This window comes from Macaca thibetana, chromosome 6 (assembly GCF_024542745.1).
Source record: "Macaca thibetana thibetana isolate TM-01 chromosome 6, ASM2454274v1, whole genome shotgun sequence".
Taxonomy (NCBI): domain Eukaryota; kingdom Metazoa; phylum Chordata; class Mammalia; order Primates; family Cercopithecidae; genus Macaca; species Macaca thibetana.
In genome coordinates, this window is record NC_065583.1 from 77,547,670 (window position 1) to 77,568,187 (window position 20,518).

The following is a 20,518-nucleotide window of genomic DNA, read 5'->3' on the forward strand; positions in this document are numbered from 1 at the left end:
GGACTCAGCCCGCCCGCACCCAGGTGAAATAAACAGCTTTATTGCTCACACAAAGCCTGTTTGGTGGTCTCTTCACACAGACGTGAGTGAAACTGGCTGTTCACAGATTGGGTGATGTCCACCCACATTGGCGAGGTGGAACTTCTTTACTCAGTCTACCCATTCAAATGCCAATCTCTTCTAAAAACACCCACACAGACACACCCAGAAATATTTTTTTTGCCAGATAACTGTGCATGCCTTAGTCCAGTCAAGTTGACACATAAATTGGACCACCACAATGAGGTAACAAAACTTTCTAAATAATTGAATATAGGGTTTGACAGAAGTTAAGTCCATGATTGTTGACCTGAGTACCTGGAAGAACGATGCTGTTGATTACTGAGCTGGAGAAGGCTGTGAGAGAAGCAGACTGGGGAGAAGCATAACATCAGGCTGTCATCTTTGACTACGTGAATTTAGAGATTCTCGTTAGTAACTAAGAGCCTGCATCTTGGATACGTGTGTTTGAAGCTTAAGGAGAGGTCTAACTGTTGTTGCACATTTGGGAATCATCAGTGTATAGATAACGTTTAAAGTTATCAGTCCGGTTGAAAATCAGAAAAGATTTAAGCATAGACAGAAAAGAGATTCAGAGATCTAACTCAGGACTGCAAAGTTCTTAGGTCAGGGAAAAGAGTAGCAACCAATACAACTGATTGAGAAGGAGCAGCCATAGAAGTATAAGGAGAACTAGGAGGTTTAGGAGTCCGAAAGGAAGCGGAAAAGTGTTTCAGGAAAGAGGGTGTGTTCAACTCTATCAAAAGTCTGCAGTGGTTCAGATACAATGAGTTCTGGGAATTGAACACTGGATTTAATTAAAGTTTATGGAAATGTGAACCCTGAATATCAGAGACAGGTCTCAGTTAATTTAAAAAGTTTATTTTCTCAAGGTTGAGAACGTGTGCCTGTGACACACCCTCAGGAGATCCTGGCGACATGTGCCCAAGGTTGTAGGGGAACAGTTTGGTTTTACACATTTTAGGGAGACATGAGACATCAATCAATATATGTAAAATGTACATTGGTTCTGTGCAAAGAGATGGATCAACTCAAATGAAGGGCAGGACAACATGAAGCAGGAAGGGGGCTTCCAGGCCACAGGTAGGTGAGAGACAAATTTGCATTATTTTGAGTATCTGATTAGCATTTTCAAAGGAGGCAATCAGATATGCATTTATCTCAGTGAGCAGAGGGATGACTTTGAATAGAATAGGAGGCAGGTTTGCCCTAAGCAGTTCCCAGCTTGACTTTTCCCTTTAGCTTAGTGATTTGGGACCCCAAGATTTATTTTCCTTTCTCAGAAATAAGCCAGAGCTAGAAACAATTAACACAGATTAAGTCTTCTGCACAGCTTGGCCTATAAGTTATGCTACTTGAAAACTACAGAATTGATATTAGAAGGGTTGAAATAACTGTGTCACATGCAGTTTACAGGAGATACCTGTTACTGTCAAGTTCAATTTATGTCATTTAAAAATTATTTATTTACTTTACTTAGCAGTAGTTTATCCTAGGGCATGGAATTGACTGGAGGGTAAGAGGAGTTTGACTATATTATTTTTACAAAGGTCTATATTGTTGAGAAGCTTTATAAGAAAATCACATAATAAAAAATAAAAAGATTTTTGTAATTAAAAATAGCATATTCAAAAGTTTACATGGAGGAAGAGGGAATCAACTTCCAACCTGACAGTATAAGGAGGTCTGCCAATCCACACTCCCTGTTGAAACTGGGGAAAATTATTAATATTATTACTATTTTTTTTTTATTTTGAGATAGAGTCTTGCTCTGTTGCCCAGGCCAGAGTACAGTGGTGTGATCTCGGCTCACTGCAAGCTCCGCCTCCCGGGTTCACGCCATTCTCCTGCCTCAGCCTCCCGAGTAGCTAGGACTACAGGCACCTGCCACCACATTCGACTAATTTTTTTGTACTTTTAGTAGAGACGGGGTTTCACCGTGTTAGCCAGGATGGTCTCGATCTTCTGACCTCGTGATCCACCCACCTCAGCCTCCCAAAGTGCTGGGATTACAGGCGTGGGCCACCATGCCCAGCCCCTAATCTCTTTACATTGGTACTTTGGGTGCTCTTCTGGGTTGACAGAGGTGGTTCCATCAGCTTTCCGGGCCTTCACTTGGGTGTAATGAATCCAAGAGTCACTTGGGTGTAATGAATCCAAGAGTCTATTCCAGTGACCTCCGCTGCCATAGGAGTAGAAAGAAGTATGGTGTAAGGTCCCTGCCAATCTGGGCCTATAGAGGGAAAAGGGGAAGGACGTAACTTTACCAGCACCAGGCCCTCATTTGGGTTGAACAGATGTGGCCCTAGTTCACAGGATTGAGCCTCTGACAGTTGTTTCAGTTTCTGTTGGAAATAGGCCAAAGAAGTTATGTGTTTAATAAAAACAGAGGTTTCTTGGTCTAGCAAGAAATCATCAGTGAGAAAAGGCCATCCATGCATCCTCTCAAAGGGTCTCAAGCCTAGCTTTGAAGGGGTGTTTCTAACACGTAGTAGGGCTATGGCAGGGAGGGTAGTCGAGGGGAGTGAATCTCCTGAGGTGCCATTTGATAATATCATTTGTTCTTTCTACCTTTCTCGAGAATTGTGAGCCCCAACCACAATGAAGATGGTATGGTATACCTAGTATACAGTATACCTTTGAGATCCCTGGGTGACAGCTGCCTTGAAGGGAAGCTGCCAAGTGGTCATTATCACTCTGGAGGTACTTAGGGAGTCCAAAGAGAGGAATTACCTCATTAATTAGTACTTTTTTATCTCAGAGACTTTCTCTGTCTGACATGGAAATGCTTCTACCCAGTTAGTGCAAGTATCTATCCATACTAGGAGGTACAGGATGCCCTTTGTCTTTGGCATATGGATGAAATCCCTTTGCCAGTCTTTCCCCAGGTAGCCTCCTGCTTTTTGGGTTCCTGGAGCAAGAAGCTGTCTGTTAAGGGGATTATTTCTTAGGCAGGTCTTGCAAGCATTAACCACCTGCTTAATCATTTGTATCAAGTTTTTACCTGAGAACAATCTCTGGGCTGATTGATAGGTTTTATCCTTACCTAGGTGTAAGGTCTGGTAAAGGCTTTTAAGACTTTTCCATTTGTTGACAACTGGTAGATAAAGTTTGCCATCCTCCTACTGTAGCCATTCTGGGGACTGAAAAATATATCCCCAAGAGGTGGCCCATTCTATTTCCATGGAAGTGTATTGAAGTTTTATTTCTCTCATGGGGCCCACCCAGATCAGTGGGCCTTCAAGTGGATCAGAAATCTGGGACCATCTTGCTATCGATTTAGCTGCTTAGTCTGCCAACCAATTGTCCTCAGTTACTTCATCCATCGCTTTTTGGTGGCCTTTACAATATATTACTGCCACTTCCTCTGGAAGGAAAACTTAGGATAATAGTCTATTAATTTCCTGATGGTATTTAATGGCAGACCCATTAGCTGTAAGGAGTGGGTAGCTCTCTTCCCAGATAGTGGCATGGGCATGGAGGACTAGTAAAGCATACTTAGAATCAGTATAAATGTTAACTGTTTTTCCTTTGCTTAATCTGACTCCCCTTGTGAGGGCAATTAGTTTGGCTAATTGAGCACTTGTACCCTAGCAGAGAGGTGCATTCTCAAGAATATCATTAAGAGTAATTATTGTATACTCGGCTTTAAGTGTCCCTTGTTCTACAAAATAGCTTCTGTTCATAAAGAAAATCTAGTCTAGATTCTCAAAGGGGACTTCTTTGAGGTCCTCTTTGGCTGCATAGGTTTCTACTACTATCTGTTCACAGCCATGTTCAAACTCCCCACCTTATTCTGGAAGGAAGGTGACGGGATTTAGGGAGGGACAGGTTCTTAATTGGAATGCAGATCCCTGTTTGATACTTGAGGAGGCAATTGTCTGTTATCCAGAGACTCCGCTGACAGCACTCCTGCCACATTATGCAGAGTATAAATGGTTAAGCTCTTTCCCATGGTTAACTTAGTAGCCTCTGGTACCAGCAAGGCTATTGCTGCAACTGCTCAGAGGCAGACTGGATATTCTTTGGCTACCAAATAAAGCTCCTTACTTAAGTAGGCTACAGGCTGCTGGACTGGGCCTCAGGCATGTGTTAGAACTCCCAAGGCCATTCCCTTTCTTTCTGATACATAAATATTAAGCATCTTCCCTATAGGAAGACTAAGGGCTGGTCCTTAAGCAAGACTTGTTTTAGTTGGTCAAAGGCCTTTCTAGCCTCTGGTTCTCAAATTAGACACTGGGTTTTAGCTGTCTGAGTTTCCTTTATTAGGTGATATAAGGGACAAGCTATTTCACCATACCCAGGTATTCATAGTCTGCAGAATCTTGTAATGCCCAAGAATTTCCTTAGTTGCTTGAGGATTTTGGGAAGGAGAAAGGAAGAAATGGGCCTAATCCTTTATTCAGCCAATGCCCTGGTCTCCTCTGACAAGAATGGGCCTAGGTACTTCACTGATGTCTGACAGAGCTAAGCTTTAAATTTGGAAACCTTATATCCTCTGTTAGCCAGAAAATTAAGAAAAGCCTTACTTCCCACCTTAGACATTTCCACAGTTGGAGCACAGAGGAGAATGTCATCTATGTATTATAAAACCTTAACCTGAGGATATTGGAACATGGAGATGTCTCTTGACAATGCCTGACCAAACAAGTGGGGCAGAATCCCTGAGGTAAAACTGTCCAGGTTAACAGGGTGGTTTGGTTATAGGGATCCTCAAATGCAAATAAATATGGGGAATCAGGATGCAGCAGTATGCAGAAGGAAGCATCCTTTAGGTCCAGGATTGTGAACCATTTAGTTCCCTCAGGTATTTGAGCTAGCAGGGTATATGGATTTGGGAACCAGTAGATGAATTGGAACCATAGCCTCATTAATGAGGTGGAGGTCCTGAACTAGTCTCCATTCCCTGTTGGGTTTTTGTACCTCTAATATTGGGGTATTACAAGGGCTATTGCAGGGTTTAAGGAGACCCTACAGCATTAAATTATCAATGATGGCTTATATTCCTTTCCTAACCTCTGGTTTCAAGGGCTATTGTTTCTGGTTAGAAAAGGAGATGGGATTCTTAACATAGATTAGACCGGTATGGTGGCTGTGGATTGCCAATTTTCTCTTGAATTGCCCAAACTTCTGGGTTAATATTGGGCTCCACTAGGGAGAGACAAAGAGTTCGTCCTGGGGCCATCAGTCTGGTGGTCCCTATATGGGTCAGAATATCCCTGCCCTATAGAGGAGTTGGACTTTCAGGTGGAATTAGAAAGGCATAGGTGAAAAAGCGGTCTTCCCAATTGCAACTAAAGGACTGGGAAAAATATCGGATTAAAGGCCTTCCTGAGATGCTCCTCATGATCATGCTTGAGAGTGGGCCCAGATTGTAGAGGAAAACTGAGAGACCAGCCACAGTGTCCCAAAGGAGGTCCACTTTCCTCCCTTTTATTTCCAGAATTTTCTGGGGCTCCTGGATGGTAACGGTAATCTGGATCACCAGAGTCACAGATGGGAATTTTATGATCCATCAGTCCTGCTGCTGAACCATTTGGGGGCAATCTCCTAAAATACCCTGGCTTGCCACATCTGTAGCATTAACAGGGGCACCTCAGGGATTCTGGAGTTTTGGGGCTTGAGTGGTGGCCATTAAAGCCTATGTCTCTTCCCTCTGTCTCCTCTCTCTCTCTCAGGGGCCTCCCTATCTCTCTTATAAACGACCGAGGTGGCTACTTTCAGGAGGTTTTCTAAAGTACTGTTGGGTCCCAGGACCTGTTTCTGCAGCTTCCTCTCGATATCAGGGGCTGCCTGAGTAATAAATTTATCCTTTAGATTAATTGTCCCTCGACTAAGTCAGGAGATAGAGACATGTGCCTTACCAAGGCCCTTCTTAGCCGTTCCAGAAAATCAGTGGGATTCTCATCCATTCCCTGGTCTATCATGGATACATTGGTATAATTGAGAGGCTTGGTTCTAGTTCCGTGTAAGCCTTCCCTTATGCACACCTGAAAGTGTCTCCTCTTCCATTCTCCCACCTTGTCATTGAGATCCCATTTAGGGTCATGCAATGGTACTTCCTCTCTTTGGATAAAATTGGACCCCTTTCCTGACACTATATGTGATACAAAACTCATCCCCAAATTCCTCTGCCACTTGCAGAGTGGCCTGCTTTTCAGTGTTAGTCAGGGTTTGATTCAAAAGTAACAGAATTTCTTTCCAGGAGAAGTCAAATACTTCAGTTAAATAATGGAAAGCCTCTATATATCTGTCACGGTCATCTGAAAACTTGCCAAGATCTCCCTAATTTGCCTTAAGTCCTGTAGAGAGAAGGAGACCTGGACCTGGCATCTCTTGGAGGGGCAAGAGTGAGACTTGGGCTTGCCTAGGGTGAGGATTTCTAGGAAAGAGCAAGTGAGAGAGAGAGAATCTGGATAGGGAGGATGGGGTGGACCCAGAGGAGGGCTAGATGGGGCTCGCTCACCTTCTCAAAGGGCCTCTGGGGTTCATTTCTTTAGTTCCCTGGGATTGCCTTTCCTGAAATGGAAAACAGGAGGGCTGGATCAATCTTATACTGTTGGGAAAGTATAAAATACCCTGCAAGATAAAAAAAGAAAAGAAAAGAAAAGCCTGCACATATGAGGCCTCAGACCATTTGCCCTCACGTTTACAGAAAAGGTCCAACTACAGGATGGTACCGCAATGAATAGTTCCTTCCTGAGGCCAACCCAGTCCTTCCTGCAGATAAATAATTTGGTCAAACCATTGTGCAGAGGACTATAAAGCATCTTTCCTCCAGAGTCTGAGGGTCAAAGCAGTCCCAGTGATTCAGGATACACTCCAGAGGAGTATAGACTGCGGGTGGTGAAGATAGCTGGTTGCCCATTCTGAAAGACAGGAAAATAGGCATCCCTTGTTTCCCTTTCTTTTTTCAGCAGAAACTTGCTGTGTGAGGGAGACAGAAAGCAGGCATCTTTGCTTTCTCTTCCATCTTTTTATCCCTGAGACCTGGCAACCTTAGATGGACGCCACCCACGGGTGCCACTGAGGCCTGCACTTGTGAAACAGCGAGGGCCTAGAGAACAGGAATTGTCTGCTCTCCCCTATGCCTCCATCCCCGCTGCTGTCGGCAACTCTTGGGTTCCCCAGGCTTTATCTATGCCACGGAGCATGGCCTCCTTCTATGAAGTTGGAGCTTAATCAGCAGCAATCTGTCCTGCCCATTTACAGTGTGCTTGGTGTCTCATTTTGGATCCCTCAGATCTGGTTTTCCTTTCCAGGGCTTCAACCCAAAGCTTGGAATTGAGTTTGAGGAAAAAAAAAAAAAAAAAGTGCCTCAGGGGGTCCATTCAGATTAAGCCCCCGGTGGGCCCTACTAAACTTGCAGTTATTAGTTAGTCAGGGTCACTCCTCTGTTGCCTCCCTATCATAAGCACAGTGCCAAGGTAGGAAAAGTACCCTCTTACACAGAAAAGGAAAAAGGAAATAAAACAGCTTAAGGGACAAAAGGGGGAGGTTTGCAAATGGGATCCTTTAATCACTGTATCTCTCTACCGGTTTGGACGGATTTGAACTCCTTGGCCAGGGGAAGAAAGACTCTATGGGTGCCTAGCTGGAGGGGATGGCAAGTGGGATGCTCTGGCCAGCCAGCTGCCTGGCGTCCCTGGCACCCAAGACTGCCCTGGGCCAGGGGTGGTGTGCACAGCTCACTCCCACCCTTTTGGGCACTGGAAATGCACTCGGTGAACATGCCCAGGTGCCCCAATCTGGAGGGGAGGAGGTGAGGAGAGGAGCCACTGTGGGCAGCCTGCACCCGCGACTGTTGGGGTGGGGATGGCACCTCTAAGAACAAATGGAAATCATGTGGTTCTGAATTGCATATCTGATTGCTGAGCCAAATGCTGATTCTACTTAATAACATTTGTGCAGCCTATATCAAAATCCTTAACATTATAAAAGTAGAGATAGGAGCTATTTCAAACCACGAAAGAAGAAAGGAAAGATAACCAGAGAAAAGTCTGGAGGTCTTAACTGATGCCTTGACGGGTGGGCAGTAGGGAACTGGGTTCAGTCTGGGGGCCTTCTAGCAACAACGAGGAGTGGCCTTGGCCGGATGCCTTCAGTTGCCGCAGGACTCCTCCATAACCCCAACTCAGCAAGGCAGAGACTCCACTCCAGATGGCTGCAGCCAAGGACACTGGGCTTCCATTCTCCCCAGCTCCTAGCCAAGAGTTCTGTTCCCTGGAGAAGCAAGACTTTAACTTTTCTCATACTGCCCCCAGCTCTCTGCTGCTGAGGCTAAGTCCAGTGTATCTGGAAATAGTACGTCTAAGCACATCTTTTTAATAAAAAACAATTTCACTTTAAGCCTGTGAAAAATTATCATTTTCTCTGTTCATTTTCCCAAAACATAGAATGTTCCATCCTAATAACGGAATTCACAAGTATAAAAGGCTCAGCTAGGCAGTTGACTTGAACAAGAACATGTTCTCATGTATGAATAATGTGTGGTTAATGTGATTCGGCAGCATATACTTTTTATATAAAAATGTTACTATGACTACATCGGGAACAGTGTAAATGTGAAATTCATTTTTAAAAACATAAAGTATCTGTTTCAGAAAAGCAATCAGTGTAACAAAGCAAAATTTTAAATCATGTCTTTCAAACTACACTTCTAAGCCTTTTTCACCGTCTCACAAATATTACGCAGTGTATCTCCATTATAACCCCCCATCAGTTGCTGTTTACTTTGGTCAACATTGCAGTATATATAAACAACTTTCTCCTGAGAACTCTCATCTTGCATTCATATCCTTCGCTACTCCCTAATTCTTTTTACCTAACCACTTTCCAACTTCACTAGAAAATGTTTGCTTTTTATTTTCTCATGATTCTTCAGATACTTACAAACTTAGTCCATCATTCAAACTCTCAATTATTTATGGAAATATAGTTGGGCAATTGTATCTAACTACCAGATTTATGTAAGAATATACAATAAGTATATTCTTATTAAGTGCCCTAAGAAAGGGCATTTCAATGTGAAATGAAGATACCAGTATGTATAGACCAGAAGACCTGTCCTTTAAACATTTCAGATTATTTAGAAAGTATATTCTTATTAAGTGCCCTAAGAAAGGGCATTTCAATGTGAAATGAAGATACCAGTATGTATGACCAGAAGACCTGTCCTTTAAACATTTCAGATTATTTAGAAAGATGTTATGCTATGTCTTGCGAGGTAGATAGAATATTAATTTAACAAATACTTACTGAGCATCTATGCTGTGCAGTGCATGCTTACTATATGCTAAGCAGTGGAATTATATTACTGAGTAAGACAGGAGTGGTCACTGCTCTCTTAGAGGTTAGAGAATTAAATATATATATATATTCATTCTTAATCATTGACATGTACCAAAATGGAAGATCAGAGAGTATGTGACTTAATTTATTCAAAGTCTATCACTAGTGGTAAAATTTTGTTTCACTTACCTCAGTTTGTTTTCAAAAAATTCTTATTTGTTACCCTATTTTAGTGAAAGCTTGTCATCCATATAGATAGATAACCAGAACAGTTTGAAATTAAGAACTATTACTCTTAGGGGATGTTTACAAAATAGGCTAAGGTTTATTACCAACATGGAAAAGCAGGGTCTTTCACTTGAATGTGTTTTCCTACTTACGAGCTTTGAGGTATTGATCAAGTTATTTAACTCCTCTCAAATCTGTTTCCTTATCTATATAAAACGAAGTAGTAATATGTACTTCATAGGTTAGTGTGATCAGCATCATAATAAAGAACTTAGCAGAGTCAGTGATTAAGGGATACTAATAAATATTCTGCTCCATTCTAATATACACATATTTATAAGTATATATGAATATATATAATGTTCCATTTTATATAATTTACATATATATGTGTATGTATATATGGAAGACTTCAATTTACTTTGTTTTCTCCTCATCTGCTGTAATAAAACTGTGAGAGAAAGAGAAATGGGCCACACATATGCACACATTCCAGTTCCCAGAACCTGTGAATATGTTACCTTGGATGGCAAAAGGGACTGTGTGTAATTAATTTCAGGATCTTGAGATGGGGGGATTATAGTGGATTACCTGGCATGTCTATCCAGTTTAATCACAAGAGTCCTTATAAGAGGGAGGCAAGAAGGTAAAAGTCAGAATAAGGAAATGTGATGGCGGAGGATTATGTTAGGGTGATGCCATTGCTGGAAGATGGCCATAAACCAAGGAATCTGGATGCCCTCTAGAAGCAAAGACGTTTCTCCTTCAGAGCCTCCAGAAAGAATATAGCTCTTCTGGCAATTTGATTTTAGTCTTACACACTTGTTGTTAGGCTTCTGACCACTAGCATTTTGAGATAAAGATTTGAGTTGTTTTAAGCCACAAAGTTTGTGATAATTTATTTGAGCAGCTATGAGAAACTACTATTAACACAAGCAAACAGGCCAGGCGTGGTGGCTATCGCCTATAATCCTAGCAATTTGGGAGACCGAGGCGGGTGGATCACTTGAGATTAGGAGTTCAAGACCAGCCTGGCCAACCTGGTGAAACCCTGTCTCTGCTAAAAATACAAAAACTAGCCGGGCGTGGTGTCAGGTGCCTGTAATCCCAGCTACTCAGGATTGAGGCAGGAGAATGGCTTGAACTTGGGAGGCGGAGGTTGCGGTGAGATAGCGTCATTGCACTTCAGCCTGGGTGACAAGAACAAAGCTTCATCTCAAAACAAAACAAAACAAAAAAACAAAAACCAAGCAAGCAAATCTAATGAGACCTTAAACAGAGCCAAATTCTGGTTAATTATTGAAGAAAGAAAAGAGGCAACGACAAGCTGAAAGAAGCCACTCCCAGGCAAAGATAATTTGAGTGTGCCATCTCCTGATAAAAAATGTCCTCTAGCCATGCTCTTACTTTCATTCAATTCACTTGGTTACAATGGGGTTTCACAAATTAAAGATTCTCTTACTGAGAGTAAAAATTGATCTTTATTGCTAATTACTCTATTTCAGGCGTAGGTCCTAAATGCAGTGATATAGTGTATCATTGTTTACTCCCAATGATATGAGTCAGTACGACATAGGACTATTATTATTTGATATTTATAGATGGAGGAATTGAGGTATGAAAAGAAACTTGCCTAGTATCATGCAACTAGTAAGTGACACAGCACAGATTCAAGTTAATAGATAATCAAACTAGATAGCCATCCTTCTCCTCACATTTAACCATTGCAAAACTACAAATATCAATCATAACGTTGTGGGGATTAGGTCTATCTGACTGCTTTCTAGATAATAGCTGGTAGCATGGAATTTCAGTACAGGGAAAGTGAAAACATTTGATGTATAGAGAACAGATTATCTTTTGCTTATTTAAAAATTCTATGACTGTATATATGAAAAAATACATCAAGAAGCAGTTAAAAGGGAGGAATAAAATGAAGGTAGGGTATACATTAAAAACAAACTTGTATTTTCCTTTTAAAGTTTCTGAAGATTGGTCAGTCTTCCATAAATAGGGGGGAAAAAAAAACTTATCCCCTTTTAAATCAATTCACCCATTCTCAAGTCTATAATCCTGTCTTTATCACCATTACTGTATATACATCACACATTTTATTTTCAGAAATCTGTGATCTGATCTAAAATCAAACTATGATTTATAAGATTATTTTTATGGAAAAAGTATAATTGACAAATGACAAGTTGATAACAAGCCAATTGACAAATGGCTTTTTGAATGACCACAAGCTTAGGGACTTTAGAGATTTCATGTAGGACAGTTTGGCAAATGGTATAGAATATAAAATTAATCTGATAAAAATGGTTCTGAGTTGGTGAGCCTTGAGTTGTTTAAAAAACTGTTGTCCTTCAAGCCACAATTTTTAAATGAAACAATAATTCTGCCTACTTGCATTCCCAACATTTAGGATATCACATTTAAATGTACAACAATTGAAAATTTTATACAATATGGCTTTTCTCTAACCATTCTATCATGAATTACCCAGTGGAAATTTTTAATTGAATTATTTAAACTTAAGTTTTCTTTATAGCACAACAAACATGTTTATTAGATCTGCTCCAATAAACATTTAATAAAAGCCACTTTGACTTCTGAATTAAATAGGCCCTACCTCTAAATTTTCCAGCCTGATGCTCCATGTTTCTCAAAAATATCTTTTGTATTCCACTGATTTTGATTTTCTTGAAACTGTATACTTGAGACAGCAGTCTTCTATTTTCCAAGTGAAAAATTTTAATTGGTAAATTTAAAGCAACTATTATCTCTCAGTATTCAACGCTTATCTTCAAAAGGATGCTTTTACATTTGAACTACTTCCAAGAACACATAAGTTGCAAAGACGTCTGTCACTATTTAAAATAACACGATTTGTGCTTTCCTATCATATTTCAGAATATGTCCATCAGTGTACAATTTGGTTTCTACCAGTGCCTCAGAGTCCATATTTTCCTAATTAATGTTGATTTTTGAGATTATTTGTATGTGATATTTAATTATATAAGTAATTATAAAACTGTTCTCATGTTGCTTAGACATTTACTTTGATTCTTTTTATCTCGTAATGCTGATGGAACCCTGTTGTAAGGATTGTTAAACCAATTATATTGCCATGAATGATGACGGTTAACAATGATCTGGATCTTGTTTGTTCATGGCCCCTTCTGCTGAAAAAACAGTTTGATTCAAAATACATTTAAAATCTGTTACTGTATCATGAAGGGGAAAATAAAGTTACCTTCCAAGTAAATAGGTTCTCAGGAGACATGACTTTAGTGAAAACAGCAGATTGGAAATTTCCAAAATTTTTCTTCTACATGTAAACAACTAGGAATCTTGCAACAATTGTCAGAATCCACTTTTTCAGAACCCTGGAAATTAGCCAAAGTCTTGCAGCAATTCTGGGGCTATATATCCAATAATAACAGCTGAATCTCAGTAAGAATAGTGACCTCTGTGGCATTTTAACTTGTCTTCATCACTATCCCAGTTCTCTATCTTGGTAACAACCCTGAAAACCACCAGTCTGTAATCACAGTGAAAACCAACAACCTGACAGTCAACAGAGGAGCAGAAAGAGTTGTAACACTGTCAAAGTCCAACATACTTTTCATCATTGACCTGCCAGGTGATTCTCTGGAAGATCTCATTTACAAAACTATCTTTTTTTTTTTTTTTTTTTTAACATTATTTTGAGCTCACCCAGTATGAAAAACCTTTTCCTTGGAGTGTATGTTTGAAAAAAAGTACAGGTAATTGTTTAACTTTGCAGCTCCCTGGGGCAGTAGACAATAATTAAAGCAAACAAAGGACTAATCAAAAAGCTTACAAGAAAAACATGGAGAAGGATATATCCATAGGGTCTTTGAAAAGTTTAAACCTACTTATGGCAAATAATTTAAATCAGTTACTTTAATAGGTTTAAAAAGTAAAAAGAGCCATGACTAAACAGGTAAAAGAATGTATGACAATATTGTCACATTAGAGAATAGCAATAAGGAGATAGAAATTATAAAAAGAAAACAAATAGAAATTCTGTAATTTAAAAATAAAAAACTAAAATGAAATCCTCATAGTGGGAGCTAAACAGCAAATTTAAGAACATAGACAAAATAATCAACAAACTTGAAGATAGGTCAATTTATATCATCCAGGTTGAGGACAAGAAAGAAAAAGAAAGAAAATAAAAGAATGAACTGAGTCCCAAAGACCTATGAGACATCATCAAGCCTGCCAATTCATGCATAATAGAAATCCAGTAGTAGAAAAACAGAAAGGATAGAACAGAAAAATATTTGAAGAAAAAACCCCCAAAGTTTCCAAACATTGAGGAAAAGTATGATTCCACAAATCCAAGAAATGTAACAATCTCTCAGTAGTAAAAACTCAAACATTTCCACACCTAGACTCATCACAGTCAAATTATTGAAAGGCAAAGACAAAAAGCAAATCTTTAGAGCAGGAAGAGTGAAGTGTCTTATCATGTATAACAGATTCTCAATAAGATTAACAGCTGATTTTTCATTGAAAACCTTGGAAGACAGGAGGCTATAGGAAACATATTGAGAAGTGTTGAAAGTTAAAAAAAAAAGTATCAACTTAAAATTCTGTATGCAAGAAAACAAAACTGGAGAAAAAAATTAAAAATGACCACATATATTAAAAAATGGAGAAAATTTTTTGCTATCAGATTTATAATGCAAGTAATATTTTACTAAAATGAAAGGACTTTAGAAAGAAACTCAAATGAAATTGACCCCATGTCACACAATATACAAAGATTACTCAAAATGAATCAAATACTTATATGTATGAGAACTAAATGATCAAACTTTTAGAAGAAAATAAGTGCAAATTTTCATGACCTTAGATTAGGCAATGGTTCCCTAGATATGATACCTAAATCACATGCAATGGAAAATAAAAAAGAAAATACATTGAACCTTGTCAAAATTTAAAACACTTGTGTGTCAAAGGATATTGTTACACAAGTGAAAAGAATACCAACAGAAATTAAGAAAACATCTATAATTCATGTATATCAGTAGATATATCTAAATATATCTCAGTATCATTTGTAACTAACATATCTTATATCTAGTATCCAGAATACTTAAAAATCACTTATAAATCAAGAGTATAAACAATCATTTAAAAAAATGGGAAAGGATTTGAATAAAAATTTTTTTCAGGGAAGATATCTAAATACCCAATACATCTAGAAAGACACTCAACATCATTATTCATTATAGCTATAGTGTGAATGTTTGTGTCTTCTCTAAAATCTGTGCTCAAGCTTAATCCCCAATGCAACAATATTAAGAGTTGTGGCTTTGGGGAAGTACTGAGAACTAGGCTTTGCCCACCTGACTGGATCAGTGCTTTTACAAAAGGGCTAAAAGGGTCTACCTAGGTCTCTGTTTTGCCCTTCCATTCCGCTGGTCATGTGAGGAAAATATTCAAGGTGCCATCTTGGAAGCAGAGACCAGGGCATGATCAGACACAAAACCTAAGATCTAGCACTTAGATCTTGAACTTCTCAACCTCCCGAACTGTGAGAAATAAGTTTCTACTATATATAAATAACCCAGCCTTAGGTATTTTATTATAGCAGCAGGAATCGACTAAGAAAATTAGGTAAATATAAGTAGAAACAACAGTTGCTAAAATGGTTGTAATCAAATAGACAAACAATAACAACTATTGGCAATGATGTGGAGAAATTGGAACCCTGATACATTGCTCATGGGAATACAGAATGGTAGTTCTGTTTTGGAAAACAGCAGATCATCAAAAAGTTAAACACAGAGTTACCATATGACCCAGAAATTCCACTCCTATGTATGTACCCAACAAAACTGAAAACATGTGTTCACACAAAACTATGTACACAAATGTTGGCAAGCAGCATTACTTATAATAGCCCAAAAGTGAAAACAATCCTGATGTCCATCACCTAATAAATAGATAAATAAAATGTGGTATATCCATACAACAGAATATTATTCACCAAAAAAAGATGAAGTAGCAATGTATGCTATAACATGGATAAATTTTGAAAACATGGTGGAAAGTGAATAAAGCCAAACACAGAAGGGCACATATTTAATATGATTCAATGTGACTCAAAGGCCTTATGATTCAACTTATGAAATTTCCAGAACAGAAAACTCTGTAGATACCAGAAGTAGATTTTTGGTATCCAGGGTCTGTGGGGAGTTGGAAATGGGGAATGACTGCTAATGGCTGTAGTATTTCTTTTTGGAGTGGAAAATAATCTGGAATTAAATAGTGGTGATGGTAAGCAACTTTCTGAATATAGTAAAAACTACTGAATTGCATAGTATAAATTTTTTAATTGAATTGCATGTGTATTATATATCAACAAGAAGAGAATAAAATTATAAATAGGTATTCATGACAACGATTGGTTCAAAATTAAAAAGAAGGAGAACCTGTGGGATACATAGCAAGCAGCACTTTGGATTTGGTTCCAGTTGATTCAGGGAAGTCCCTAAAACATCTGTGGATTTAAATGAGAAGAATGAATGCCATAAGCATGCTCTTTTAACCATTGTAGTAGGTCTCAATGTCTCATCAGTTTTTCCTATAAAATCTACCAAAATAATTTCTGAGAAACTAGACCTAAAAAGAATATAAATCTTTTTATTGTGTCACATGTGCATGATATGTCTACTCTATAGTAAAAAAACAAACATGGCCTTTAAAATGCTTTAACAGTGGATTTTTACCCATGTATATAAACTGGTAGGAAATTATGCCGATTTCTGTTTCTGCTCCTAGGCTTGGAGGCAAATGGTTATTTTTAAAGTGCTGAGTTTATAAAAACCACACAATGGGACTGACAGCATCTGTGTTGATCCAGATATATCAATTACTACACATTAATGTATAGTTTAAGAGGCTTTCTTCATCTGTAAACCCAGAGAGGAAAAAAACACAGTTGACATTCATTTCTTTCTGCCCAAAGTGATTTGTGGCCTGTCATTCTTAAAGCTGGTGGGAAGAGAAGATTGACACCTGGACAGTTTCCTTATCTTTTCTTGAGAAGACACGACTGGCTGGGGTTTTCTGAACTCATCTCATAGAAGCTGGGAAATTACTGAGAAGCAGATGTTAAAAATTTAAGTAATTATGAACAATATAGGCATAACATTTTCTGGTCAATTATTCCTTTAGAAAAGAGATTTTCTAAAATACATCAAAGATTTTTAGACATTTCCATAGTTAGGACACAACTAGAATTGATCCCTCTTTCCTTGGACTGGTATTTTCTATGTACCTCTGGAAATTAAGTCCTCAAAATGCAAATAAACTAAAATAAAAGGGGCATTTACATTATATTTTACCTTGTGTAGAAGTTATCTTTATTAGCGCTGTGTTTATGTATTTCTTATTAAATTTTAATTCCCTTGAATGTTGGTAACATGTCATTTTTAACTGAAGACAATTATTGAATAATTATTTATTAAAAGAATAAATGAGCAAATGGAATCTCATTCATCAGTCACGATGAAAGACAACTTAAGCTCTTGAGGACCCAAAAGAGCCTCCATTTCTTTCTGATTAATATATTTTTGTTCAGATATTTTTTAAGTCTGTCATGCAGAACTTATGATTGGCATAAGTTAGTTGTCTTGTAAAAATATGTCATTAAAATATTACATTTTCTGAAATACACATTTTAAGTTATGTAGATCAGTAATTTCTACTGTAGAATTTTATTTTATGTAAATTGCTTAAATAACTAAAAACGTTGTTTAAAGGTACATGCAGTTACTCAGCAGCTTTAAACACCTTTACTAAGTTTGGGGAATTGTCTAAGATATAAATTCATGACTCCTGTGTCAAAAATGAACAATTTTTCCTCTTCCATAATAGAGTCGTAGCACAGCACATGGCTGGCCAGCTAAAGATGACATTTCTCAGCTACTATGACCTGAGTATGTTCCCCCAAGTTCATTCATATTGAAACTTAATCATCAATGTAATCATATTAACAGCTAAGATCTTTAGGAAGTAATTATGTCATGAGTGGGGAATTCTCATGGACAGGATTAGGCCACTTACAAAAGGCCTTGAGTTTGCCCCCTCTCGAAGATGAAAGCACAAAGCAGCTCTCACTAGACATCACATCTGTGGGTCCCTTGACCTTGGATGTCCCAGCCTCCAGAACTGTGAGAAACAAATCTGTTGTTTATAAATTATCACATCTCAGGTATTTTGTTATAGCAGGGCAAATGGACCAGACACAAGCCTCCTTTGCAAAAGTATTTGAGTTGTGAGGAGAGTGATTACTACAACTTTTGAATCGTCTCTTACGTCAACGGTAGACCACTTCTATACTAATGTTCTCTTTTCCTCTCCCTCTGAATTGAAAGAGTGATGTGTCTGCAATCTAGCTGACTATGCAGACGTAAACAGTGACCTTGCAGATTACAGAGCAAGAGAATGGAAAGATCTAGGCCCAGAATGCACATGCAGAGCATAGGCACCCTGCAGCCTGTGCATTCAGCTTGGGACAGCTATATGAGAAAAAAAATGTCCTACTATTTTCTGCAAGCAACTGCACTTAGGTATACTTTTACTTCAGTGACTTAGCCCTTACAATGATTTAAAAATCTTCAAGATCGAAATGAGCAACACAATTTTCTGGACTCTCTTGAAACTAGATTTCAGGCAAGGGGCCCAGCTCTGTCAATCAGACATACTTAGGCAAAACTTTGATTCAGAAACTAGTGATACAAAAGAATAGGCATAAAGCCTCTTTTGTGAAAATCATGCGTGTATATTTCTAACTATTCGATAAACATATTAAGTGTGTGCACAGATAACCATTTTTTAGATTTGGAATTAAATACATTTCTAAGATATGAGAAAGTGAAACAACTACCAAGTCTCATTCTGAGGACTATTAAAATATAATGTTAAAATATAATGTTACAAAGTGAAAAATTTATAACATTATATTCATGTTAGCCAACTGCAGTCATTTTCTTTGTTGTTATACTTTAATCTGAATTCCCTTTGGCCCCCAGTGAACACATTTGATAACGAGAGTAAGTATCACTTCATCTATTCTTCATCATTTACAAGATGAGACATCTTTCAATATCTTAGCATTTAAAACAAATGCTAAGATATAAGGCATTATCTTAGCATTGATTTAGGCATATTCTAGAATATAAATGCAACATACAGCTCTCAACTTTTTCTCTATAAAACTAGAAGGCAAGTCCCATCCCTGAAGGTAACGTGAAATTTAGAGATTTCTCCATTTACCTAGATCTTATTTTTCTCATATCTGAGTTGAGAGGTGAAGCCAGCTGGGCTTCTGGGTCAGGTGGGGACTTGGAGAACTTTTGTGTGTAGCTAAAGGATTGTAAACAAACCAATCAGCACTCTTGTAAAATCACACCAATCAGCACTCTGTGTCTAGTTAAAGTATTGTAAACACACCAATCAGCAGGACGTGGGCAGGGCCAAATAAGGGAATAAAAGCTGGCCACCTGAGCCAGCAGGGGCAATCTGCTCGGGTCTCCTTCCATGCTGTGGAAGCTTTGTTCTTTTGCTCTTCACAATAAATCTTGCTGCTCCTCACTCTTTGGGTCCGCACTACCATTATGAGCTGTAACACTCACCACGAGGGTCTGTGGCTTCATTCCTGAAGTTAGCAAGACCACAAACCCATCAGGAGGAACAAACAACTCCGGACACGCCACCTTTAAGAGCTGTAACACTCACTGCGAAGGTCTGCAGCTTCACTCCTGAAGTCAGCGAGACCACAAACCCACCAGAAGGAAGAAACTCCAGTCACATCTGACCATCTGAAGGAACAAACTCTGGATACACCATATTTAAGAGCTGTAACACTCACTGCGAGGGTCTGCAGCTTCATTCTTGAAGTTAGCGAGACCAAGAACCCACCGGAAGGAATAAATTCCAGACACAGAGTGACTAAGTTTGGTCTACATTGCATAGTTCTGTAATTGTAACTGCACTTGTGTTATTTTATAAATAAAATAAAAGCAAGGAAGACAGTTGACTGATTAATTAGACAAAAAGTATAAAATTAAGGCATTTTAAGTAATAGTTTATAATTTTAAGCTTAAGTGTTTAGCAAATAATATGTATTACATTAATCATACTATATCATATTATATGTATATTACATATATTAATATGTAAATATATACATATAATTAATACGTATATATTTGTCAGTGATTTTAGAATGTTGCAAATGAACCAGCCAATTGACAAATTTCTTTTAAATTTAAGTATCAAGATAGCTGAGGGTTTTGTTTTTTAATTTTTTTTTTTTTTTTTTTTTTTGTATTTTTAGTAAAGACAGGGTTTCACCATATTAGCCAGGATGGTCTCGATCTCCTGACCTGGGGATCCATCCACCTCAGTCTCCCAAAGTGCTGTGCTAGGATTACAGGCGTGAGCCACCGCACTTGGTCTTTGGGTGTTTTATAAAAATTTAATTCACATTGATAATCAGATTCATTGTATCATATCATCACAGACTGGAAAAGGAAACACAATATCCCTAAGGTTGTGACAGATTGTACCTTTAGTTTAAGGGATAATAATGAAATTTGGGGACATGTGTGTGCTTTGAAAAAAAAAATAGGTAACTAAAGACAAAACCAAGACGTAGAAAATATCAAAAGTAATATCTATATACATAAGCAAGTCCATGAAATCTTAAAGCATGCAGCAGATACCAAAAATCTGTCCAAAGCTGCCAGGAGCTAAATTATATCCCAAGTTTGAAGTGCTGTTCTAAGACAGAAGCCTGTGTTCAGGAATTCCTTATTACAAAAGGTTAAATTCCAGGTTTCAACTTTGAAAGCCTAATAAACTGATCACCATGTAAAGATATTTTGTAAGA

At 38.3% G+C, this 20,518-nt stretch overlaps 1 protein-coding gene across 1 annotated transcript in view; it reads left to right on the forward strand.

Annotated features, from left to right (window-relative positions):
* The first annotated feature begins 7,381 nt into the window (after positions 1-7,381).
* The window catches only part of LOC126956287 (60S ribosomal protein L23a-like), a 102,621-nt gene continuing 89,484 nt past the window's right edge, over positions 7,382-20,518 (forward strand). The window contains exon 1 of the mRNA XM_050793130.1: positions 7,382-7,385. The gene's annotated coding sequence lies outside the window, so the exon portion shown is untranslated. The remainder of the gene's footprint in view (positions 7,386-20,518) is intronic.